At 39.4% G+C, this 27,999-nt stretch overlaps 1 long non-coding RNA gene and 1 gene segment (V, D, J or C); one reads left to right on the top strand and one right to left on the bottom strand.

Moving 5' to 3' along the window:
• The first annotated feature begins 3,887 nt into the window (after positions 1-3,887).
• The window catches only part of LOC307047308 (Ig kappa chain V region Mem5-like), a 161,785-nt gene continuing 137,673 nt past the window's right edge, over positions 3,888-27,999 (top strand). The window contains exons 1-2 of the V gene segment in view: positions 3,888-3,936; positions 4,113-4,410.
• On the bottom strand, positions 5,974-7,829 carry LOC307047328. The gene is made up of 2 exons (XR_013810387.1): positions 7,781-7,829; positions 5,974-6,564 (listed from the first exon to the last, which is right to left on the bottom strand). It is a non-coding gene; the product is annotated as an uncharacterized lncRNA (long non-coding RNA).

The raw sequence follows: 27,999 nt of genomic DNA on the forward strand, positions 1-27,999 counted from the left end.
TTCCATTTAGGAGCCAGTCAGCTTTAGTTTTTCTCAGCTGTTGGGGCTCCATTATCTCCCTGACCTCAGATCAGAGTGATATGACCTCTGTCTCCATCAGTGTTGCAATTCCATAATTCAGAAAATCATTTTTTTTTAACTTCTTTCTTTATTTTGAAACCACCTACCCCAAAACCAATCACAGTGTTGCTCTCATTACTGAGCCAAAAACAAATGAGCTTTTAACTCTCAAGCTATTCAGACAAGCTACTGACTGTTCTTGCATCCTTGCTACCAATTGACCGATCCCAAATGTTTTTTGTACATTTCAAGACAATCTCTCTTTTATGGCAGCCAAAAATAACCCAGAGACATTTGTCCACGTCCCCAGGAGGAGGACCAAATGAACCAGAGAGACTAAAAAGGTGACACTGAAGATGCAGAAAGTGTATCTTCTTTAACCTGCAGAGAAATTAAGCATAAACATTTCGTCCTAAAACAGATTTACTTAAGACTGGGTTCAAATCCCACCTGGACTGTGTGTTTCCCTTCAGTCAACCCACAGCAGACTGTTTCATAGTAGTTGTTTTTATTGTGAAAAATGAACTCAATCATGTTTTTCTGCAACGGGAGCATCTAAGAGACGTCTAACACAATTTGAACTCTGAAAATCAGCAAACAGTTTTTATTCCTCACACATTTTACATTTATATATTCAGTTGAATATTTAATATTCCATCTGTCACATACTTATATATAATACCTTGCATTATATCTTGTTATTGTTAATTTGTAAATTCAACATGTATATTTTCTACTTTCTTGTTTATTTCTTTAAATTTGTATTGTTCAATGCCATGTCTTTTTCTGCTGCTGCAACACAAACATTTCTCAAACTGGGATCAATGAAGTTCTCTCTTATCTTATCTTAATAACCAGAGGAGACTGTAAAGTCCATCGTAGACGGATAACTTTTGGACAAAATGTCCTCTCCATTAAAGGCAGCTCGTTGTGGAATAGCCTCCCAACTCAGATACGGGATTGTCCCACTCTCAATAGTTTTAAAGGTCAACTCAAAGAATGGTTGAGCAACAAACAGACGTGTAATCACCGCTAAACGCACTTTAACACAGGGGTATCTCCTCTTGCACTTTAGGTAGCACTTGGATCTTATCTTGCACTTTATATATCATAGCTGCTACATTGTACTGCCATGTGGTAAATGCTTGTATGCTGCTCATGCTCTTCCTGCATATCATGTATTTATTTTTGCTATATATATAAATGTCATGTTCTTATATGTTGTATGTGACGGGACTACGGATGGATATTAGCTCAAAGCTAAAATCCGGCTCATTTACACTTGTAAGCATTGTTTTTGTTTTAAAGTGTTCATCAATGTGCACTGTCCCGGTTCAAATAAACGATTAAATGAAATGAAAAATGAACCTTAAAATAAATTCTAAAACGAGTTGGGAGCCAATGTAAGGATATGAATTTTAGTAAATGTGAAAACAACACAATGTAAAAAAAATATTTATTAAGAACATGCAATGGGTTATCCACTGAAGTCTTTTTTTTGGTCTTTTGCTTAATTCACTTTATGGACTTAAAAAAACAAAAAACTCTGTGTGTACCAGCAGATAGTTAAAGTGACATTTAAAAATTCAGCGTTAGAAGTTTAAACGTTGAAAGTTCAATAATATATCCTCCTTTACTTTTGCATGAAGGACGATCTGCTCTCCGATTAGGTGCTCATTTAATAGCTTGAAAAAGTCCTGTCGATCCCTTACTCTGGAAAATGGCAAGCATGAAATAATCATAACGCTAAAGGCTTTGAGCGTCTGGAAACGGTTCGTTTAGGTCAACACAGTTTCACTCCCAGCTCGTCCTATATGTCAGGATCCCTTGGCGTCACTTTTCAAACGCTCTGGGAAGCCCTTTAGCGTCGACTTTCAACTATCAGGGAGTCCCATTGACTTGTATAGAGCTCCCAAAACGTTGGTAATAGACGACTTGAGATCGTGGAGAAATGCTCTCTGCCAAGTGTCACAGCGTTTCTCAACTTGTTTCTGACTCAATATCAAGCCACAATTATTGATTTTACTTCTTTATTTGTAATTATTTTATGTCCGTCTTTTTACCGTCAGTGAGGAAGAGAGTCGGGGCTCAGAATACTGAAATCTGTATTTTATTATCCTTTGTTATTCTATTCTAAACCACACACTGCTATTTAGTCAACAATAAGCCACAACTATCCTTGTTTTTATTTATTTGTTTAATTGTATAATGTTGGATCCTGGCAAAACGTCAATATTGTTTTGGTACCTTTTTAACGTTTTTAAAAAAACACATTCTCTCGACTTATTAATGATTTGACATCTAACGTGGTCGGTGGGGGGATCTCCCACTCTGTGTTTTTTTGGGGGGGGGCGGGGCCTCACATACACGATGCAGCACCGTGCACAGAGATCTGCCAGGACAACAGAGCGTTCAAAAGTGACAATCTACAAGGATCGATATGTACAATGCTCGTTTGCCTTAAGTATTTTCGCGGAAACGCGGAAACACAAGCAATCTGTCCATCAGCTGGTCAAAAGGCATCATATTCATATTGAGAAATGCACCGTTTGTAACTTCCAGCCCGAGTTAAGGAAGTTGAAAACGGTGCATTTCTCCATATGAATATGATGCCTTTTGATTGGCTGATTGACAGATTGCTTGTGTTTCCAGTTCTGTTGCCCCGATTACGTGTAAAGTGGGAGAAGTACTCAGATCAAGTAAAAGTTGTATACTGCAGCCGTTAGGTAGCTTGTGATTGAATTTACTACAGGTGTTACTAAAGTCTGATTTAAGAGTTGATTATATTTCACATCATTAATCCAGATCTGTAAAGTAACTTAAGGTGTTAAATAAATGTAGTGGAGTAAAAGTACACCATTTACCTCTGGACTGTAGAGGAGCAGAAGTACAAAGAAGCAAAAGTGAATACATAAGTACCTCAATATAAGTACAGTATAGTAAATCTACTTAGTTACTACCACCACTGAAGGTATATTATGTGTGCTAGCAGCCCATAGTCCACACTATACATAAAATAAATCAATGTTAATTCTGTTTCTATAATAATACTGTTAAAGAACCGTATCGATAAGCAGTATTTGTAATTGTTTCATTAGGCCTCATTATTTCACACTGGCACAGGATCATCTGCCAATACAAGCACTTTGTTCATGTTCAATCCATAATAAAATATACAATTAGTTGGATCTTTTTGTCTTGTTATTATTAGCAGAGAAAATGTAATGTTTGTACAACTATATACAATTAATTCTACCAATCTCGGTGGGAACCGGGTTAGGGGGGTCTGGAAAATATTTCCAATGACCCACTGGGGGCCTGACTGAAAAAGGTTGGGAAGCAATGAACTAGGGAGTCCCTCAGAGTGATGGGGGGCCGGTGGGGCTGATTGAGAGCGTTTAGCTCCAGGTCCCTGCACCAAGTAAGGGGTCATGAAAAGAGCTAAAGGTGGAGAACAGATTCAATCTCACATCAATATGAAGTTGTTCTGAAACTGGACAGCCAGCAGAGGGCAGCCTGCTGGGACAATAAAGTATATCTCTTATATTTATGTTATTAAGCACAGAGGCCTTTGGTAAACTGAACAGACAGAAACAGCAGAGAGTTGAGGAACAGAACGTTTCTACATGTTCTCCATGAGTCCGCAGGGAGATGTAGCCTCTACTTCCTCCACCTCCTCTCTCTCTCTGTTTCTCAAGGACAGGTGTCTGTGTGACGTGTGAAATGTCATTTGCATGATTGTAATGCTTCACTGCTCCTCACAGCTTTAAGGTCTTGTGTCACGTAGAGTCTGAACCGTGTTCCTGCACTCATCCTGAAAACTGGAGATCATGTTGTCAGTAACTCTGCTTGTCATGTTGGGCTTTCTGTGTCAGGGTGAGAGACTTTGAAAATGTATCATCTGAAATGATAGGAGTAATGTATGTGTGGTTCAATGTTTGTCTTTTCTTTTCATGTTTGCATCCAATGTGCTTTGTCTTTAACTCTTTCTGTTATCATTTAAACTGCTGCTCCATGTTGTTGGTTATCTAACATTTCACTTCTCATTTCAGAGTCTTCTGCCAACAATTTCCTGACTCAGACTGACACATCCAAGACTGTTAGTCCTGGAGGGACTGTGACCATCAGCGCTACAGGGAGCTCTAATATTGGTAGTCGTCTCAGTTGGTATCTTCAGAAACCTGGACAGGCTCCTAAACCTCTTATATACTCATCATCAACTCTGTTCTCTGGAACTGAGCCTAGATTCAGTGGTACTAGATCTGGTACTCAGTACACTTTAACCATCAGTAACATTAAGGATGTTGATGCAGGAGATTACTATTGTCTGGGTTCTCATGGTGGTGGCGTGTTCACACAGTGATTTAGAGCCGTACAAAAACCTCCTTCAGTCTGAAGTGAAGCGTCCTGCTGCAGCTGCAGAGGTGAAGAGACTGAGAGGAGGAGAACTGGTCCAGTGAACACAAGAGTCATCAAGCAGAACCACCATGAATCCAGATAAAGCTGAAACACACTCACACACTCTTCAACACCCTGTTTAAACTATATTGATGTCATTCAATTCAGTCTCTTTATGAGTGAGCTGGGAAAGTTAGATTCTTGTTGAACTATAGCCACTGATATCAACATATATTTAACAGTAACTTTATGAATGGTTGTACAAAACAATTAATGATATTACCGCAGTCCAAACATACGCGACACAATTTAAATCATTTGAAGTACTGTAAACACACAATGTTGTTGTTTACACTCCACTGTGTATTTCAATAGATTGAGTATTTAAAAAACTCAATCTATTAAAATGTGTTGACTTAGTAAAGCTTAAAACAGTACTGATTATGCACAACATTTTCCATAACAAAATGCCTACTAACATTCAAAAGCAGTTCCAAACCACAGTCAGGAAATACCCAGCTAGGCATCCTGACTGGTTGTGTAGCAAGCCCTGTAGAACAACCATCAAATCACAGCTGATCCATAAACGGAGTTAGAACGTGCAATGGACTTCACCCAGACCTTTCAAGTATCACTTTTCATCAACAATTCAAAATCTAAATAAAAAAATATTCTATTTGCAGATTTCTCCAGCTAACAAATATTGGGTATTCCCGGAATACTTTTTTTTCTTTTTATTATTATTATTATTTTTAGAACTAATACCTTCTCAGTTTGTGTATTTATTTAATATGGTCTACATTACTTTACATTTATTTTGGCCTTCTTATTTCTTTTCATCGTTATGGGGTTGAGTTATTATTTCAGCCCTGGAAATTGCCTTGCCATATTTGTATTGGTGTATATGAGTGCATGTGTGTACTTATACACTTGAACATGTGTATATTTTGTGTAAGTGTGAACATATGAATGTAAAAAAATCACTTGAAAATAAGTGTTCATAATGTTTATATGCATATATTATTATTGTCATTATTCATTTACCAAGTACATGTGTACATATGTATATATTTATATAGTATTTTCATTTTAAAAAATGGAAGTTGAAACTTCTATTGACATGTGCAGAAAATGACCCTATAGTTTTTCTTATATATCCATATGATTAATTTTGTTCTTACCCTAACTTTTATTTATTTTTTTCTCCAGTTTTCTTTATTTCTTTGTACTCCTTCATTTCTATACGTTTTTGACGCAATAATGCCAATGTTATATTAGGATGATTCACAGGAGGGCTACTTCCCATCAGCTATGCTTCGGCCCTCCCGCTTCTGCTAATTGTGTTAATCTTTGTGTGTTTGTATGAATTTAGCAGAATAAAATAATAAAAATAAATAAAAGAAACTGTCCAACAGTCATAAATTATATTAATATTATACAAGGTTTAATACTGAAGGTATTAATACATCTTTCTCACAATGAACATATGAATTAAAGAAATACAAAGACACAGTCTCATTTTAATCAACATTTTTATTTAATGATGGTTTAAAGCTCACGCCACATTTGAGATGAATGATGAGTTTCTGTTGGAGTGAAACAAATGAAATCCAGTTGAATTGTGAGCTGATGAACAAACAGGAGAATATGCAGGAAGTGAGGATTAGAGAGCAACACTAAAAACTGAGCAGAGACAGCAGCAACATGTGAGCAGAGGAGATGTGTGTCTTCATGAAGATCTCTAGCAAAGAAACTGCTTCCTCTCCAGACAGGAAGTGATGCTCTACTCCGAGCAGCGGGCAGGGTCCAGGCTTTGAGTGACAGGGCTCTGTCCACTCAGACTGGCCTCACAGCTCACTGAGCCCGCCCCCCTCCAGCGATCTGCAGAGAGGCTCAGGGTGCTGCTCCAGCTGTAGCGGCCGTCGCTCCCCAGGACCTCCGGGCTGTGGGACGCCCCTGAGGAGCTGCTGCTGCCCCCCAGCTTCCAGCCCAGCCTCCAGGCGGAGGGGAAGCCCCCGCTGGCCAGACACACCACGGTGGCACTGCCCTGCTGCAGCTCCTCTCTGGAGGGGGGGAGGACGCTCAGGGTGGGCTGCTGCACACCCACTGGAGCAGAGAGGGAGGGGGGAGGAAAAGGGAGAAATTAGAGAGAAAACTTGATTATAAGGTCCTTTTTTGATGTTGTCATTTTGCTGCTGTCAAATCCTTGTGTCAGTACTTTACGATACCAGTCACCTCTGTGGAAACATTGGTATCACTGCCTTTTTTCATTTACATTTGAGTGTTGTATGTCTTTTAAAAATGGACCTTGAGTCTCTTCAATAAAGCCGATGATGATGATGATGATAAGGAAAAGTAACAAACTTGTGTTTTCTTTTAAAAGAACATCCATAACATTCATCTGTTTGCAACTTACACATTATTTATCTAATATATCATATTCCAATGACTTGTATCTAGACTCTCCTTGCTCTATTGTATCTGTGTTCTTGTGCTGCTCTGCTGGAGGAGCCTGTGACCTCAGATGCTCATTGAAGTATCTGCACTGTAGCTATGTACACATGACAAGGAAAGCCTTGAATCCTTGAATCCTTATATTTGATCAAATAAAACATAATAAGTTGTGCTGCTGTTACTCTCATAAATCACTCAGGATCAGACCCCCACATGATTCAAGTGTGAATGACTGACTTTGTGTAAAGTGTGCAAGCTAAAGATTCATTGATAATAATGATTGAATCTCTTCACATGTGTGATGATGTTCTTTAAACTGACAGAGCTGAACGTCTCAAGTGAAAACAGTTCAAACATTTATCATCTGTCTCTTTCACTTCCTTTTCACTGCATGTCAAATCAATGAACCGTGAACACGACGACAAGCTGCATTAACTGATACAATCACACGTTTCAAATGAATCCATATTTAACTTGAATTCAACAAAATAGTTGATATTTTAATAGAAAATAGATAAATAATGTAAATAAATACAATATTGTGAACTACAAATGTAAAACTGAATGTGGCAGAGACGTCACGCGTTAACAAATCTTAATAAATACATTTTTTTAGTATAAAGTTGTTATGATAATAAATAAAATATAATATAGAAAATAAACAAGTTATTTGCTTTAAAAATGTATTTGTAAGAAACGAACAATTAATATAGAAGTCTGCAAAGGTTCCTTTCAGATTACAAGAGGAGCTTAATAAACATTTATTTTAAATTGAATAAAAAAAAATTGAAGTTGAGTCTCATTTAATAATTAATGAAAGTTATATATTTGCTATAAGTTGAATAAAATATAAATCTCTGGTACTTACAGTCAACGATGAGTTTGGTTCCTCCACCAAAAGTGCACCACAGTGATACAAACTCATTGAGTGGCCGTACAAAAACCTCCTGCACTGTCAACAAGCATGTATCACTGAGAGAGCTCCCTGATCTCACTGATAACAGAGACACATATACCGTTTTTAAATCAACAAAGCTTTTCTAAAGATATGGATTACATATCTGGAAGAATTAAGATGATTTATGTCATTTTTCATCTCTTTTCTACACCTGGCAGAGAAACCATTACAGTCTGCTACACAACTAACTTTGTCAGTTTTATATTAGTTTCTACACGGTTAAATGAACATGAGGCTTTGAAATAATAGTTATGAACAAATGTATTTGAAACAGAACTGAAACATGTTATTTATCTACAGTGAATCTCTGCATGTATGTTAATGTCAGACAAACAGACATATCATACCAACCACAGTGGACACAAACTCAAATCCTCATCTCCACTCCTGACATAAATCTGTTCTTCCATTCAGATGATAGACGGTGTAAATCCAGACAGTTCTCCTCCTGGTTTCGTGTCCCACGTTGCCTTCAGTGTGCTGAGAGCAGAGACATCATTTCCATAGAGAGGAGGCTTTGCATGGTCAGCTGATCCTCCAGTGAACTGAGAAGGTTTATAGTCCTGTGAGTTCAACACTACAGGACTCACATCTGTCAGTCAGCAGAAAGCACCATGACTCTCATCACCATCCTCATCTGGACGCTGGCCTGCTGCTGTTTCACAGGTTCATTCACTCAGCAACATTTCAAACATCATGTGCTGCCTTTCCTCTCCTTTCTTTCTGCTGAGAAATCAATCATCTGTTTTTGTGTGCAGGATGCAGCGGTCAGGTGACTGTGACTCAGCCTGCAGTCGAGACGTCTGCTCCAGGATCCACCGTCACTCTCACCTGTAAAACCAACCCTGATGTTTACACAGATAGTACTTATGGTCAATATATGTTCTGGTATCAACAGAAATCTGGACAGCCTCCAAAGCTCCTGATAAAATATACGAGCACACGTGAATCAGGAACAGAACCTCGGTTTAGTGGCAGTGGAAGCGGCTCTGACTTCTCTATGACCATCACTGGACTGAAGGCTGAAGATGCAGCAGTTTATTCCTGTCAGAGTTTCCACTACATAAACAGTGTTCGTCTGTTCACACAGTGATTTGTCGTCGTACAAAAACCTCCCTCAGTCAGACTGCAGAGACTCTGAGCTGTTACAGCAGGAACCACCTGCAGCTGCTGAAGAGGAAGAGACTGACACAGCCCACTGAACTCAGAGCTGACAGGAACCCACCCAGCACTATTCACTTCTTATTCTTAAATAAACAGATGTTAATGGATTAATGAGATTAAACCCAGTCCAAAACACATTCTATGTAAAAGCAGCATTACACACAAACCTTATTGTGATCTCTGCTTCCCCGAATTAAAACAACAAACGCTCTTTAGCTTTTCCCCACATGTCTCCACTCGGTGTGCTTCACAGCAGGAGCATCTCTGGCCTCTCTGGAGTTATTATTTAATCATTATTATAAAGATCATGATTAAAAATGACAAAGATCAATCGAATGAAGTCTTTCAAATGTTAAACTGTGGATTGACGTTTAGTTTGAACATGATTTGACCCCTGACCCCCCCTGAGTCCACCAGTGCAAAGCAGAGGCTTTAGGAGATGATGAGGCCGGTAGCGGAGGGGAAGAAGCTGTTCAGGGGGAGAGAGGCTCTGGTCCTGATGGAGAGAGGTTCTGTTCCTGATGGAGAGAGGTTCTGGTCCTGATGGAGAGAGTTCTGGTCCTGATGGAGAGAGGCTCTGGTCCTGATGGAGAGAGGTTCTGGTCCTGATGGAGAGAGTTCTGGTCCTGATGGAGAGAGGCTCTGGTGCTGATGGAGAGAGTTCTGGTCCTGATGGAGCCTTCTACCAGATGGGAAGGTGGAGCAGTTTGTGTCCAGGGTGGTAGGGGTCAAAGTCAAAGCCAACTGTATTGTCAATCTTCCAGTTTGTGTGTACAGACAGAGAGATCGAAATAACATTTCCCAAAATCCCGAATATAAAAGAAATGTATATTAAAATATGTGTTCATATATATATATATATATGCAAATATATTATATATATATATATATACAGAATCAAAGACACATTTTTACATGTGCACACATTAAGACCTAAATAAAAACACAACAATCAATATACAAAATAACAGTCACTTCAATGTTTGAGAATGTACATTAGTGCAACATTGTCCATAGAATGTGCAAAATATTAGTGCATTAGTCGGACTCTATCTCCCCGCCTCAGGGTCCTGGAGGCCTGCAGGTAGAGGAGGGAGGGCAGATTGCTGCCGACCCCCCTCTCTGCAGAGCAGATGATGAGCTGCAGCCCTGCTCCTCGGCTGCAGCCCTGCTCCTCGGCTAGCTGCAGCGTACCAGATGGTGATGGAGGAGGTGAGGATGGACTCCATGATGGAGGTGTAGAAGCTCACCATCATTGTCTTAGGCAGGTTGAAGCTCTTCAGCTGCCTCAGGAAGAACATCCTCTGCTGGGCTTTTGTGATTATGGAGCTGATGTTCTGCTCCCACTTGAAGTCCTGGGTGATGATGGTGCCCAGGAAGCAGAAAGACTCCACAGCAGAGACTGGGGAGTCCCACAGAGTGATGGGGGCCGGTGGGGCTGATTGAGAGCGTTTAGCTCCAGGTTTTCATTTCATGTCAAGCCTTTATTTACCCGGGTGTATCCCCTTGAGATCATTGATCTCTTTTTCAAGGGAGACCTGCTCAAGTAGGTTCCACATGAAACATAGAAACATAAACAGAACATGAAAAAGGACATCTTACAGCATCATTACAGGGATTACAATTTAAAATAACTATCCACATGAACAGGTACCAACAGCTTCCGATTGAGTAGCATCCAACCGAGCTTTAAAAACATTTAGTGGCATCAGATTGCTCAGTTTCCATTTAATTTACAGACTATTCCAAGACAGTGGAGCTGCACATCTAAAAGCCATCTTCCCTAAGACAGTCCTAGCAGTTGGCACATTTAATAAAACCACAGCATGCGATCTCAGGCAGTAGCCACTTACAATTCGCCGTGAGATCAGGGAGCAGATGTAGGATGGAAGTTTCCCTAACATGGCTTTGTATATAAAGATGTACCAGTGACTGAGCCTCCGTACAGTTAGTGAAGGCAAACCTGCCCTTGCATACAGGGTACAGTGATGGGTTAATGCTTTACAGTTTGTCACAAGTCTCAGAGCACTGTGATACGCAGCATCTAACTTAATCAGGTGGGCAGGTGCATTCATATAGATCAGATCACCATAGTCCAGCACAGGTAAACAGGTCACAGTGACTAGCCTTTTCCTGGCCTCAAATGAGAAACAGGACTTGTTCCTGTAGAAGAAACCTAGCCTAACCCTCAGTTTTTTAAGAAGGTTATTGACATGAAGTTTAAAAGTGAGACAATCATCAAGCCAGATACCAAGGTATTTGTAACAGGTAACCACTTCAAGTTTTATTCCTTGCGTAGTTACAATATGTAAAACAGGCTCTGGTGTCTTTTTAGCTTTTGAAAAGAGCATAACCTTGGTTTTATCAACATTTAAAAGAAGCTTTAGTTCAGAGAGCTGAGTCCGAATAATGTTAATGCTTGCAATTCAACACCAGCCTCCTGAATGGAGGGACCTGCACAATACATCACGGTATCATCCGCATAAAAATGTAAAGTGGCTTCATCGACATTTTCACCTAAACTATTGATGTAGATGGAGAATAAAAGTGGACCTAAAACAGAACCTTGAGGAACACCATTAGCAATGTTTAACCACTCAGAAGACAGCCCATCAAAATGAACACATTGGGATCTTTCAGAGAGGTAGTTCACAAACCACCCCACTGCATGGTTGGATATGCCAATACTGAGTAGCCTCTGCTTCAAGATGCGAGGATCAACGGTGTCAAACGCTTTGGACAGGTCAATAAACAGAGCTGCACAACTCTGCTTATTGTCTAAGATATTAGCAATATCATTCACCACTTTCATTGTGGCAGTGATGGTGCTATGTTGCTTTCTGAGGCCTGACTGATGTTTAGACAGTATGTCATTGTTACTTAAAAACTCCTTTTCCTTTTCACTCACTAGGCGTTCAAGATCCTTGGCCAGAACTGATCATTTAGAGATGGGCCTATAATGATTTAATAAAGTAGCCTCCCCTCCTTTTAGCAAAGGCAGGATATAAGCTGCTCCATACTTTTGGAATTGTGTTCGTGTTGAGGGAGAGGTTAAAAAGAGAAGTGAGAGGTGGAGCAATAAAATCTGCAGCTATCTTTAAAAAGAAAGGTTCTACGTTGTCCGGGCCAGCCAGTTTCTTAGGATCTTACTTGGATAAGGCTTCATGAACGGCTTCAATAGAAAAAGGAGTAAAACTGAAAGGACTTTCCAGACCACATTGTTCAGAGTCACGGATTGGGGTGTTCACAGAAGCAGAGTTAGAAACAGAATCAAACAGAGAGCCACGGGACACAAAATGCTCATAAAAACAATTTAGCATAGTGGCCCTGTCCGATATAGAGCCAGATGCTGTGGTAAGGCACGGAGGTAGCTCATTAGGGATCTCACCGGTGGATATCGATTTTATGGCTTTCCAACATTTTCCAGGATTATTCAGGTTCTTTGTGCACTGACAGATAATACTTGGACTTAGCACTTTTGATTTGTGATGTGAAGCTGTTCCTTAGCTGCCTAAAACGCAGCCATTCTACCTCTGAGCCTGATTTCCTAGCCTTTGCCCAGGCCTTGTTTCTCTCATGCAGGAGACTGGACAGTTCAGCAGAAAACAAAGGATTGTCTCGTCCCTTCACTCTAAATGTACGCAGGGGTGCATGTCCATCCATAATTCATAATACCAAGATACAAATAAGACCATGCAGTTTCTACATCATCACACAGATCGATTATTTCAAAACCAAACAGATCGTGGAGAAAACCCTGCTCCACAAAATGTTTTGTGGCTTTCTTAATAATAATGCGAGGTTTAACGTTTTGGACTTTAGTGTCCCTCATTGTGGATAGAGCACAGTGATCACTCAGATCATTTGCAAATACTCCCACAGATGAGTATTTATGGGGAACATTAGTTAAGATGAGATCAATTAGGGAGGATTTATTTGGGAACTTCATGTTAGGGCGAGTAGGACCGTCAACAATCTGAGTAACATTCAAAGAGATACAAAGGTTTTTAAAATCCTCTGATACTGTAGTTAACCAGTCCCAGTTAAAATCTCCAAGTAGCACTATTTCCTTGTAGTCTAGTTGAGATAAAAGATTTGCCAATGAAGACAAGGAGTCCTTGACAGCTGAGGGGGGTCTGTAGGTTGTTTTCCCTGCACCAAGTAAGGGATCATGAAAAGAGCTAAAGGTGGAGAACAGATTCAATCTCACATCAATATGAAGTTGTTCTGAACCTGGACAGCCAGCAGAGGGCAGCCTTCTGGGACAATAAAGTATATCTCTTATATTTATGTTATTAAGCACAGAGGCCTTTGGTAAACTGAACAGACAGAAACAGCAGAGAGTTGAGGAACAGAAAGTTTCTACATGTTCTCCATGAGTCCACAGGGAGATGTAGCCTCTACTTCCTCCACCTCCTCTCTCTCTCTGTTTCTCAAGGACAGGTGTCTGTTTGACGTGTGAAATGTCCTTTGCATGATTGTAATGCTTCACTGCTCCTCACAGCTTTAAGGTCTTGTGTCACGTAGAGTCTGAACCGTGTTCCTGCACTCATCCTGAAAACTGGAGATCATGTTGTCAGTAACTCTGCTTGTCATGTTGGGCTTTCTGTGTCAGGGTGAGAGACTTTGAAAATGTATCATCTGAAATGATAGGAGTAATGTATGTGTGGTTCAATGTTTGTCTTTTCTTTTCATGTTTGCATCCAATGTGCTTTGTCTTTAACTTTTTCTGTTATAATTTAGTGGGAATGCTGTTAACAGCATTCCAACTAACTGTTCTTCTACGGACGAAACATTTATTATTCCGCCGACTTATTTTGCCGCGCTTCTTCTCCCGCATTGAACATCGCAGAAACTCCGTTCAAACATGAAAACGTTTAGCTCGGTCGGGAATCGATGGCTATTACTTTTCTCATTCATAACTTTCATAATTCCAGAGATACATCCCATAATTCATCACATTTTTAACATTTGAACTTTAACATTGTGCAGCTCGTTAAGGCAGAGTGCGTGATGTCAGAGTTAGAGTGGAGGACAGTTTGAAATTTGCCTTCATATCTTTTTTTAAAACTGCCATAATTCCCAAACCCTACATTCCTGAGACATAATCTTTCATGACAAACGTAGGAAAACATCCCGTAGCTTGAAAAATGACAAATAATTAAGCAAAAAATAATTAAACAAAGTGCCTCTTGAGGGCATGAAGTGACAAAAACATTCAACATGTCTCCATTAAAGCCCATTGTAATTTTAAGGCAGATATTTCCTCACAGCAGCAGCCGCACACCTTTAGTTAAACTGCCAAAAAGGCCACATTATTAACCCGAAAGTACACAAAAATTACACTTCAGATACTCAACTTCCTTGACATGCTTCACGTTTTGAAATTTCACAGATATCTGTTACGGTTCTTCCACAAAACGTTCACATGTAAGAGGTTTATCTCTCATCCAGAACAATGGAAACCTTTGATCTCTGGACGCCTCATTAGCTCACATACAAACACCTGTGTAATGGAACACGATGATGTCATCACTCCAACTGACATGGTTCAAGGCTCTTTCTGCATGTCAGTCTTCATGCATGACGGTGTTTTTGATAATGGATCCTGACCACTCACATTTGTACACTGTGAACAAATTAAATTATTAAACAAATATATAACATAAATACAAAAAATACTCTAATTTAGTCTCCCCTTTCCAGCGCTTTTCATCATCAACTATAGCATTTCTGAGTGTCCTTGAACGCATCAATATTAGCAGATGCGTCACACCAAGCCCAGGAGATTTATTCTGCTCTGACTAATGCTAGGTAAGTTCATGTATCCATAAACACCTGAAATTTAAAGTGTCAAATGAACTCTTTTTAAAAGTATAACACACCGTTTGAGTTTGTTCATAGACTGTTTATTGGCGTGAGAACCTCTATTAATTTACACATTAAAGGAAACGGCTTCTTAGCAGCGTATCCAGTCTTAGCCCGTTAGCATTGCGCTAAAGGGCTAACAGCTAGCAGTTTTGCGTTAGCCCGTTAGCATTGCACTAACGCTGCTAGGCTTCTAGCTAAATGAATCTCTCCCTAAACAGTTGAACTTTAAAGTGTCAAATTAACTCTTGTTCAAAGTATAACACACCGTTTGAGTTTGTTCATAGACTGTTTACTTGCGTGACAACTGATATTAATTTACACATTAAAGGAAACAGCTTCTTAGCAGCCTATCCAGTTTTAGCCCGTTAGCATTGCACTAACGGGCTAGCAGCGTTGCGTTAGCCCGTTAGCGCAGGCTGCTAGCTAACTTAATCTCTCCCTAAACAGTTGAACTTTAAAGTGTCAAATGAACAATAGTTTCTGTATATAGTTGTTTTGTCACTTGTTCTTTCACAAAAATTACTTTATTTTTGTTCACCTTTTCACTTTTTGGTTTTACAGAATATATTTGTTAGTAATTGATTCAAACAGTTTTATATAGTTTTTTTTCATGTATTGTTTGACAGATTTTTACTGAATATAATTTGTTAGTTATTGATCTGAAATGTTTTATATAGTTTTTTCCCCCATGTTCTGGTTTTTGAAAATAAAATTTGCCAAATGTTACTATTTCACCAGTTATTTTTGCATTTTCAACTTTTCCTACGAATAACATTCTACATTCAAAGCCTTACATCTTTAACATTATTTATACATTTGGAGTTTCATGCTACTTTTTAACTTAATATTCATTCATATGGAAACCATTCAGTCATCCAAATATTCCTGATTATTCACTTTCTTCTTACACATTATATTTCAGCATAAAGCATTCCCACTAGCAATTTCTTCAGGAATTGCATTCTCTAGTTTAAACTGCTGCTCCATCTTGTTGGTTATCTAACATTTCACTTCTCATTTCAGAGTCTTCTGCCAACAAGTTCCTGACTCAGACTGACACATCCAAGACTGTTAGTTCTGGAGGGACTGTGACCATCAGCGCTACAGGGAGCTCAGATATTGAAGATGATCTCAGTTGGTATCTTCAGAAACCTGGACAGGCTCCTAAACTTCTTATATACTCATCATCAACTCTGTTTTCTGGAACTGAGCCTAGATTCAGTGGTACTAGATCTGGTACTCAGTACACTTTAACCATCAGTAACGTTAAGGATGTTGATGCGAAAGATTACTATTGTTTTGGTGTTCATGTTGGTGGCGTGTTCACACAGTGATTTAGAGCCGTACAAAAACCTCCTTCAGTCTGAAGTAAAGCGTCCTGCTGCAGCTGCAGAGGTGAAGAGACTGAGAGGAGGAGAACTGGTCCAGTGAACACAAGAGTCATCAAGCAGAACCACCATGAATCCAGATAAAGCTGAAACACACTCACAGACACTCTTCAACACCCTGTTTAAACTATATTAAACTATATTAATGTCATTCAATTCAGTCTCTTTATGAGTGAGCTGGGAAAGTTAGATTCTTGTTGAACTATAGCCACTGATATCAACATATATTTAACAGTAACTTTATGAATTGCTGTACAAAACAATTAATGATATTACCACAGTCCAAACATACGCGACACAATTTAAATCATTTGAAGTACTGTAAACACACAATGTTGTTGTTTACACTCCACTGTGTATTTTAATAGATTGAGTATTTAAAAAACTCAATCTATTAAAATGTGTTGACATAGTAAAGCTTAAAACAGTACTGATTATGCACAACATTTTCCATAACCAAATGCATACTAACATTCAAAAGCAGTTCCAAACCACAGTCAGGAAATACCCAGCTAGGCATCCTGACTGGTTGTGTAGCAAGCCCTGTAGAACAACCATCAAATCACAGCTGATCAATAAACGGAGTTAGAACGTGCAATGGACTTCACCCAGACCTTTCAAGTATCACTTGTCATCAACAATTCAAAACGTAATTAAAAAATATTCTATTTGCAGATTTCTCCAGCTAACAAATATTGAGTATTCCCGGAATCCTTTTTTTCTTTTTATTATTATTTTTTTAGAACTAATACCTTCTCAGTTTGTTTATCTATTTAATATGGTCTACATTACTTTACATTTATTTTGTCCTTCTTATTTATTTTCATCGTTATGGGGTTGAGTTATTATTTCAGCCCTGGAAATTGCCTTGCAATATTTGTATTGGTGTATATGAGTGCATGTGTGTACTTATACACTTGAACATGTGTATATTTTGTGTAAGTGTGAACATATGAATGTAAAAAAAGTCACTTGAAAATAAGTGTTCATAATGTTTATATGCATATATTCTTATTATCATTATTCATTTGCCAAGTACATGTGTACATATGTATATATTTATATAGTATTTTCATTTTCAAAAATGGAAGTTGAAACTTCTATTGACATGTGCAGAAAATGACCCTATAGTTTTTCTTATATATACCTATATATGATTAATTTTGTTCTTACCCTAACTTTTATTTATTTTTTTCTCCAGTTTTCTTTATTTCTTTGTACTCCTTCATTTCTATACGTTTTTGACGCAATAATGCCAATGTTATATTAGGATGATTCACAGGAGGGCTACTTCCCATCAGCTATGCTTCAGCCCTCCCGCTTCTACTAATTGTGTTCATCTTTGTGTGTTTGTATGAATTTAGCAGAATAAAATAATAAAAATAAATAAAAGAAACTGTCCAACAGTCATAAATTATATTAATATAATACTAGGTTTAATACTGAAGGTATTAATACATCTTTCTCACAATGAACATATGAATTAAAGAAATACAAAGACAGTGTCTCATTTTAATCAACATTTTTATTTAATGATGGTTTAAAGCTCACGCCACATTTGAGATGAATGATGAGTTTCTGTTGGAGTGAAACAAATGAAATCCAGTTGAATTGTGAGCTGATGAACAAACAGGAGAATATGCAGGAAGTGAGGATTAGAGAGCAACACTAAAAACTGAGCAGAGACAGCAGCAACATGTGAGCAGAGGAGATGTGTGTCTTCATGAACATCTCTAGCAAAGAAGCTGCTTCCTCTCCAGACAGGAAGTGATGCTCTACTCCGAGCAGCGGGCAGGGTCCATGCTTTGAGTGACAGGGCTCTGTCCACTCAGACTGGCCTCACAGCTCACTGAGCCCGCCCCCCTCCAGCGCTCTGCAGAGAGGCTCAGGGTGCTGCTCCAGCTGTAGCGGCCGTCGCTCCCCAGGACCTCCGGGCTGTGGGACGCCCCTGAGGAGCTGCTGCTGCCCCCCAGCTTCCAGCCCAGCCTCCAGGCGGAGGGGAAGCCCCCGCTGGCCAGACACACCACGGTGGCACTGCCCTGCTGCAGCTCCTCTCTGGAAGGGGGGAGGACGCTCAGGATGGGCTGCTGCACACCCACTGGAGCAGAGAGGGAGGGGGGAGGAAAAGGGAGAAATTAGAGTGAAAACTTGATTATAAGGTCCTTTTTTGATGTTGTCATTTTGCTGCTGTCAAATCCTTGTGTCAGTACTTTACGATACCAGTCACCTCTGTGGAAACATTGGTATCACTGCCTTTTTTAATTTACATTTGAGTGTTGTATGTCTTTTAAAAATAGACCTTGAGTCTCTTCAATAAAGCTGATGATGATGATGATGATGATGATGATGATGATGATGATGATGATGATGAGGAAAAGTAACAAACTTGTGTTTTCTTTTGAAAGAACATCCATAACATTCATCTGTTTGCAACTTACACATTATTTATCTAATATATCATATTCCAATGACTTGTATGTAGACTCTCCTTGCTCTATTGTATCTGTGTTATTGTGCTGCTCTGCTGGAGGAGCCTGTGACCTCAGATGCTCATTGAAGTATCTGCACTGTAGCTATGTACACATGACAAGAAAAGCCTTGAATCCTTGAATCCTTATATTTGATCAAATGAAACAGAATAAGTTGTGCTGCTGTTACTCTCATAAATCACTCAGGATCAGAGCCCCACATGATTCAAGTGTGAATGACTGACTTTGTGTAAAGTGTGCAAGCTAAAGATTCATTGATAATAATGATTGAATCTCTTCACATGTGTGATGATGTTCTTTAAACTGACAGAGCTGAACGTCTCAAGTGAAAACAGTTCAAACATTTATCATCTGTCTCTTTCACTTCCTTTTCACTGCATGTCAAATCAATGAACCGTGAACACGACGACAAGCTGCATTAACTGATACAATCACACGTTTAAAATGAATCCATATTTAACTTGAATTCAACAAAATAGTTGATATTTTAATAGAAAATAGATAAATAATGTAAATAAATAATATTGTGAACTACAAATGTGAAACTGAATGTGGCAGAGACGTCACGCTTTAACAAATCTTAATAAATACATTTTTTTAGTATAAACTTGTTATGATAATAAATAAAATATAATATAGAAAATAAACAAGTTATTTGCTTTAAAAATGTATTTTTAAGAAACGACCAATTAATATAGAAGTCTGCAAAGGTTCCTTTCAGATTACAAGAGGAGCTTAATAAACATTTTTTTTAAATTGAATCAAAAAAAATTGAAGTTGAGTCTCATTTAATAAATAATGAAAGTTATATATTTGCTAAAAGTTGAATAAAATACAAATCTCTGGTACTTACAGTCAACGATGAGTTTGGTTCCTCCACCAAAAGTGTACCACAGTGATACAAACTCATTGAGTGGCCGTACAAAAACCTCCTGCTCTGTCAACAAGCATGTATCACTGAGAGAGCTCCCTGATCTCACTGATAACAGAGACACATATGCAGTTTTTAAATCAACAAAGCTTTCCTAAAGATATGGATTACATATCTGGAAGAATTAAGATGATTTATGTCATTTCTCATCACTTTTCTACACCTGGCAGAGAAACCATTACAGTCTGCTACACAACTAACTTTGTCAGTTTTATATTAGTTTCTACACGGTTAAATGAACATGAGGCTTTGAAATAATAGTTATTAACAAATGTATTTGAAACAGAACTGAAACATGTTATTTATCTACAGTGAATCTCTGTATGTATGTTAATGTCAGACAAACAGACATATCATACCAACCACAGTGGACACAAACTCAAATCCTCATCTCCACTCCTGATATAAATCTGTTCTTCCATTCAGATGATAGACGGTGTAAATCCAGACAGTGTTCCTCCTGGTTTCGTGTCCCACGTTGCCTTCAGTGTGCTGAGAGCAGAGACATCATTTCCATAGAGAGGAGGCTTTGCATGGTCAGCTGATCCTCCAGTGAACTGAGAAGGTTTATAGTCCTGTGAGTTCAACACTGCAGGACTCACATCTGTCAGTCAGCAGAAAGCACCATGACTCTCATCACCATCCTCATCTGGACGCTGGCCTGCTGCTGTTTCACAGGTTCATTCACTCAGCAACATTTCAAACATCATGTGCTGCCTTTCCTCTCCTTTCTTTCTGCTGAGAAATCAATCATCTGTTTTTGTGTGCAGGATGCAGCGGTCAGGTGACTGTGACTCAGCCTGCAGTCGAGACGTCTGCTCCAGGATCCACCGTCTCTCTCACCTGTAAAACCAGCACAGATGTTCCCACTTGTAGTAGTAGTCATGATTGTATGTTCTGGTATCAACAGAAATCTGGACAGCCTCCAAAGCTCCTGATAAGTTATGCGAGCACACTTGAATCAGGAACAGAACCTCGGTTTAGTGGCAGTGGAACCAGATCTGACTTCTCTATGACCATCACTGGACTGAAGGCTGAAGATGCAGCAGTTTATTACTGTCAGAGTTACCATGAAATCAACAGTGCAGACGTGTTCACACAGTGATTTGTCGTCGTACAAAAACCTCCCTCAGTCAGACTGCAGAGACTCTGAGCTGTTACAGCAGGAACCACCTGCAGCTGCTGAAGAGGAAGAGACTGACACAGCCCACTGAACTCAGAGCTGACAGGAACCCACCCAGCACTATTCACTTCTTATTCCTAAATATACATAATCTTACAACTCATTGAGATTAAACCCAGTTAAAAAACACATTTGATGTAAAAACAGCATTTCACACAAACCATATTATGATCTCTGCTTCTCACTCCAAAGTATTATTTTAACTATTTACATTTAGGAGCAAGGCAGCTTTAGTTTTTCTCAGCTGTTGGGGCTCCATTATCTCCCTGACCTCAGATCAGAGTGATATGACCTCTGTCTCCATCAGTGTTGCAATTCCTAATTCAGAAAATCATGTTTTTTAAACTTATTTCTTTATTTTGAAACCACCTACCCCAAAACCAATCACAGTGTTGCTCTCATTACTGAGCCAAAAACAAATGAGCTTTTAACTCTCAAGCCATTCAGACGAGCTACTGACTGTTCTTGCATCCTGGCTACCAATTGACCGATCCCAAATGTTTTTTGTACATTTCAAGACAATCTTTCTTTTATCGCAGCCAAAAATAACCCAGAGACATTTGTCCACATGTCCCCAGGAGGAGGACCAAATGAACCAGAGAGACTAAAAAGGTGACACTGAAGATGCAGAAAGTGTATCTTCTTTAACCTGCAGAGAAATTAAGCATACACATTTCATCCTAAAACAGATTTACTTAAAGAGCCTGTGACACGAGTTTCCCCCATCATCCAAACCCATCAATTTGAGTAAATATTGTCCCCTTGAAAACCGTTGCTGAACTGATTTTGGATATTTGTACTTTGATAACCATTAATCTGCCCTTCAATGTTGACCATATTCCGGATTTTTTGGGGGGATTCTTCAAATCCCGCCAAATTATGTGTGACGTCATTGCGGGCACAGCACTCCAGCTGCACCGTTCAGGATCCCAGCATCTGCATGTAAACGCAGGATGGGGCACACAGCAGCAAGCTCAGACAGCGATGGCAGTTTAATTTTGAACGTTTCTGAGAGCTCATATGAGGCTGAAGGATCGGTTTATTTTGTATCTGTTAGAAGTTTAGGAATTAGGTGCGTCAATATGGGCGATCATACGGTCATGTAGCCAGTGGTGGACTGGGACTAAAAATCATCCCGGGACTCTCGACCGGCCCACTTCGGTACCGCTAGTAAATTATCAACGGGAGGAGTGGGGGGATGTGCTAGTGCAGGCCTATTCAACTAGCGGACCACGGGCCGAATCAGGCCCTTCAGAAGTTTTTTCTGACCCACAAGAGGTTGCCTGCAAATCGAAATGGCATATATGTAATAGCATAAATAAAACTATGTCTGATCACAGTAAATCCGAGGATGCGGCGAAAACGCTGGTTTTTCCATTCATTTGAATCCGTTATTTAGCCTGCCACGCTCTGTTCATTAAAAAAAAAAAAATCACTCAGTCAAAACTCACGTTACACATGAGGTTCGCGGGCCAGCAAGTAACAGTGAGTAACAGCTTCAAGATGTCTCTCTCCAAGCCTAAGAAACGTAAAGTTGATTCGGAAAATCGCTAATCTGAGTGTAAACCAAAAGTGGCCCATATATGATGAAGCAAATGTGGCCCAGTTATCTTAAAAGTTAACATATCTGGGCCTTTTTTGGCAAAGATGCGGTGCTCCTGCAATGTGTAATCTGGATGTCACCCTAAAGTGGCCCATATGGGAAATGGTTCATATGGCCCAAATATCACAAAACAACTGTGGGCCACCTTTGGCAAAGATGTGGCAGAATGGACAAAGGCTAATCTGAGTGTAAACCAAAAGTGGCCCATATATGAAGAAGCAAATGTGGCCCAGTTATCTTAAAAGTTAACATATCTGGTCCGGTTTAGGCAAAGATGCGGCACAGTAATCCGGATGTGAACCTAAAGTGGCCTACATATGACATGGCAAAAATGGCCCAAATACTTTACAACAAATTTGGACAATTTTTGGCAAATGTAAGGCACAGTCAGCACTGGCTAATCAGAGTGTGAGCCTCAAGTGGCCCACATTTGACATGAAAAATATGGCCCAAATATTAAAAAACAGACATGGGCCTCTTGTGGTAAGGATGCCGCACAATTGGTAACGGCAAATATTGATACTGTATGAGCCTGAAGTGGCCAACAACTGATGCAGCAAATGTGGCCCAGTTATCTTAAAACATATCTGTGCCACTTTTGGCGAGGATGCAACACTTTTGGCACAGGCTAATCTAGATGTGAGCCTGAAAAGGCCTACATGTGACATATAGTATAAATTGTGGATTGGACTGCTGTGTGATCCGAGATAGGGTTAGGGTAGGGGTCAGCAACCTTTACTATCTAAAGAGCCAATCTGCCCTCACTTCCATCAAATAAATGTTGTCTGGAGCCGCAAAACATATTTATACTACACTATACTTTTTACTATATGTACAAAAAATAAAGTTTGTTGCATTTATAAAATTATAGAACGACTATAAAGAGAACTCTTGACATGTGTGTGTTTACCCGTTAAAACAAATCAAATCAACAAACTCTTATGAAGAGAAAGTTTGCAATAAATTATACACTTTCCAGAACTTTCTGCATATTTGTGAAATATTAATACAATAGAAATTGATCACTTACAAAAGTATCAAACTTATTTTACAGAGACTTTTCTTATTCTTAGTAAGTAAAGAGAAACATTAATCCAGGGTTAGCTCACTGAGCCGCTCTGGAGACAGATGTGACGTGTATTTCACTCCTCGTCGGCCGGATACTCAAACTCTTTTTTACTTTCAGTGTCACAGTATCACCGAGATGCTCCCTTTGAATGTTTTTCCCCTGCTCAAACACATATCAAATAACTAACTGCTACTAATTTCCATGTTAGCCTATTTATTGTCAAAGCTCCAGGGAGCCGCTGTAGATGGGAAAAGAGCCGCGGACTGAGTCCCTCAGAGTGATGGGGGGCCGGTGGGGCTGGTTGAGAGCGTTTAGCTCCAGGTCCCTGTACCAAGTAAGGGGTCATGAAAAGAGCTAAAGGTGGAGAACAGATTCAATCTCACATCAATATGAAGTTGTTCTGAACCTGGACAGCCAGCAGAGGGCAGCCTGCTGGGACAATAAAGTATATCTCTTATATTTATGTTATTAAGCACAGAGGCCTTTGGTAAACTGAACAGACAGAAACAGCAGAGAGTTGAGGAACAGAAAGTTTCTACATGTTCTCCATGAGTCCACAGGGAGATGTAGCCTCTACTTCCTCCACCTCCTCTCTCTCTCTGTTTCTCAAGGACAGGTGTCTGTGTGACGTGTGAAATGTCATTTGCATGATTGTAAAGCTTCACTGCTCCTCACAGCTTTAAGGTCTTGTGTCACGTAGAGTCTGAACCGTGTTCCTGCACTCATCCTGAAAACTGGAGATCATGTTGTCAGTAACTCTGCTTGTCATGTTGGGCTTTCTTTGTCAGGGTGAGAGGCTTTGAAAATGTATCATCTGAAATGATAGGAGTAATGTATGTGTGGTTCAATGTTTGTCTTTTCTTTTCATGTTTGCATCCAATGTGCCTTTTCTTTAACTCTTTCTGTTATCACTTAAACTGCTGCTCCATGTTGTTGGTTATCTAACATTTCACTTCTCATTTCAGAGTCTTCTGCCAACAAGTTCCTGACTCAGACTGACAAATCCAAGACTGTTAGTCCTGGAGGGACTGTGACCATCAGCGCTACAGGGGGCTCTATTCATGGTTCTTATCTCAGTTGGTATCTTCAGAAACCTGGACAGGCTCCTAAACTTCTTATATACTCAGTATCAACTCTGTTCTCTGGAACTGATCCTAGATTCAGTGGTACTCAATCTGGTACTCAGTACACTTTAACCATCAGTAACGTTAAGGATGTTGATGCAGGAGATTACTATTGTCTGGGCTACCATAGTGATGCAACGTTCACACAGTGATTTAGAGCCGTACAAAAACCTCCTTCAGTCTGAAGTGAAGCGTCCTGCTGCAGCTGCAGAGGTGAAGAGAGTGAGAGGAGGAGAACTGGTCCAGTGAACACAAGAGTCATCAAGCAAAACCACCATGAATCCAAATAAAGCTGACTCTCTTCAGTTCTTGATGACTAAACTGCATGGTTAGATTATTGTTCGGCACTGATATCAAATTAAATGTAAACATATCTCTACTAACACCTGCATAACATAAAGTAATCTCTGACACAGACCACTGAACGCTGAGTAGAGAGGAACTTCACCAAACACTAACTATTCACACTAATATGTTGAATTAAACAATGCTTAGAAATAAAGGACTCTACTCTTAGCCTGGAGAAAAATCTATGCCTGATATTATAATTGAGCCATCCTCTCAGCCTCACTAAAGATTAAGTTCACATTAGCATCAAATTCTTAATCACGATAAAACGGTTTAATATCATTTTCGTCACTTTCATTGAACATTTTATAGATTAGAAACTTAAATAATGTTCTAACTAATTCAAAGTTTTATCTTGATCTGCTGATAGAAGTGCAGAATGTTATAAAACCTTTGAATGTCTCACTACTTTAAATAAAACACCAAACACTTCATCATGTTATTTATCAGAGAAAGCTTTATTAGGAACATCCTGAATCATCAACATGACAGTTACTAAGCACACTCTCATCTCTGCTGAGCTTCACACATCACTCTCTAAGTTGTTGCTGTGCAACACTTTACAGCAGTGTTGTTCTCGGCCACACAAAGCTTCACTTCCCTCTCCAAACATTAAAGCTCCTGATGATCAGAGCAGCATGTGTTCTCCTGGGCTCCAGCGGCCCCTCTAGCCCTCACACTGGCTCCTGTGGAGGGACTGGGTCTGGCTGTGGGCATGATGGAGGACCTTGCAGGAGTACAGCTCTCCTGACATCCAGCGCTCCTGGCTCAGGCTCAGGCTGCTGCTGCTGCTGTAGAGTCCGCTCTTCTCCTCCTCCGAGCTGCTCAGGACCCCCTCTGTCACCTGTGTGCCGTCCACCTCCCAGCTCACCACGGCTCCCTGAGAAGAGTAGCCGGTCAGCAGGCAGGCCAGCGTGAGCGAGCCCCCAGAGAGCTGCTCAGAGGAGGAGGGGGCCAGCAGAGAGACGGAGGGCCTGAGCATGGAGCCCGCTGCAGGGGAGAGAGACACAAGGAGCAGATGAACTTCCACTGAGGGACAGACGCTGTGAGACAGAGTCCATACAGGACACATTCAAACATTCAGAGGCTTTACTGTCATATGCACAGTAGCTGCAGTGAATCAGAACCAGAGTCAGAATACCTTTAGTAGTCCCACAGAGGGGACATTCACGCTGTTACAGCAGAAAAGAGCCAGAGACAGCTTCATATTACGAAGAAGCATGCATACAGAAGTATTCAAGTAAAAAAAAGTTATAATATAATAAAAAATAAAATAAAAAGTTACACAATTTACAAAATACAAATCCTGTAACAGTTCTGAGGATTTAGCAGCCAGGCACATATTGCACATATTGCACATATTGCACATATTGCACATATTGCACATGGCGATGTAGATAAGCCAATGAAAAGCCCAAGGCTCCTCCAACAATGCAACATACAAATATGTAGGACATAAAACAATAAAAGATATTTTAAAAACATTCAAATAGTTCCAGAACAAACAGAATGAGGAAGGAAATGAGGGTTTAATAAATAAAATCAAATGTTAAACTTGATGTTTGGAGTTAGAGTGTTATTCTGTAGCTCTCATCAGAACAAGAATTATACATTGAAGGTACAGGACAGAGAAACTGGGGGTCAGCTGTGAGCATGAGCTGTGATCACAAGAGGAGCTGAGGAATGGGAGAACACGAGGGTTTCATTCATCAAATCAAACGGTGATACTTTATATCATTCTGCCATTTAAAATAATGAATCTTCTTCTTTGGCACTCATCCAAACTCCTGAAGAGTTACATGAAAGTATGCAACGTAATGAAGGTGTTCATGTAATGATCATTATATGAAAAGCTTTATCTCTGCTTTACAATGTTTCAGAATGAATAACTAATCTCTGCAATCTTTTACTGTTAAGAAAAACAAAAAGTAACATCTTCTACAGTTGAAGACTTTGTCATCTGTTTGTTTCACTTCCTTTGAGCTCTTTGAAACTAACGGACTGTGAACGCACCCTGCAGCGACTCTGAATGTACAAAAACACACTTTCATTTGTTTTAACGGATCCTCAGCAGATTTGATATCAAACACTTGTTGAATGTTAAAATATATAAATATTAAAATCACATTTAGATGTTATGACATAGCAGCTGTTCTTTGGTCAATTGTGAGCTAAAAATGTGTTTATATCTTATTAAAAAAGAAAAGTAAAACGTACATATAATTCACCGTAACATCTTCTTCAATATTAAATAAAACTAACTTCGCTTAATGTTTTTAAATTCTTCAGACAAGCTTTATAGATTAAAAAAAATATCAACATAATGTATAATATCCAAAAATAATCACTTGATTCATCATATTCTGATTCAAAAGGAAATGTAATGTTTTGTGTTAGAAAATATAAATCTGTGGTACTTACAGTTAACGATGAGTTTGGTTCCTCCACCAAAAGTGTACCACAGTGATACAAACTCATTGAGTGGCCGTACAAAAACCTCCTGCTCTGTCAACAAGCATGTATCACTGAGAGAGCTCCCTGATCTCACTGATAACAGAGACACATATACAGTTTTTAAATCAACAAAGCTTTTCTAAAGATATGGATTACATATCTGGAAGAATTAAAATGATTTATGTCATTTTTCATCACTTTTCTACACCTGGCAGAGAAACCATTACAGTCTGCTACACAACTAACTTTGTCAGTTTTATATTAGTTTCTACACGGTTAAATGAACATGAGGCTTTGAAATAATAGTTATTAACAAATGTATTTGAAACAGAACTGAAACATGTTATTTATTTACAGTGAATCTCTGCATGTATGTTAATGTCAGACAAACAGACATATCATACCAACCACAGTGGACTCAAACTCAAATCCTCATCTCCACTCCTGATATGAATCTGTTCTTCCATTCAGATGATAGACGGTGTAAATCCAGACAGTGTTCCTC

Source organism: Notothenia rossii, assembly GCF_949606895.1.
Source record: "Notothenia rossii genome assembly, chromosome: 7".
Lineage (NCBI taxonomy): Eukaryota > Metazoa > Chordata > Actinopteri > Perciformes > Nototheniidae > Notothenia > Notothenia rossii.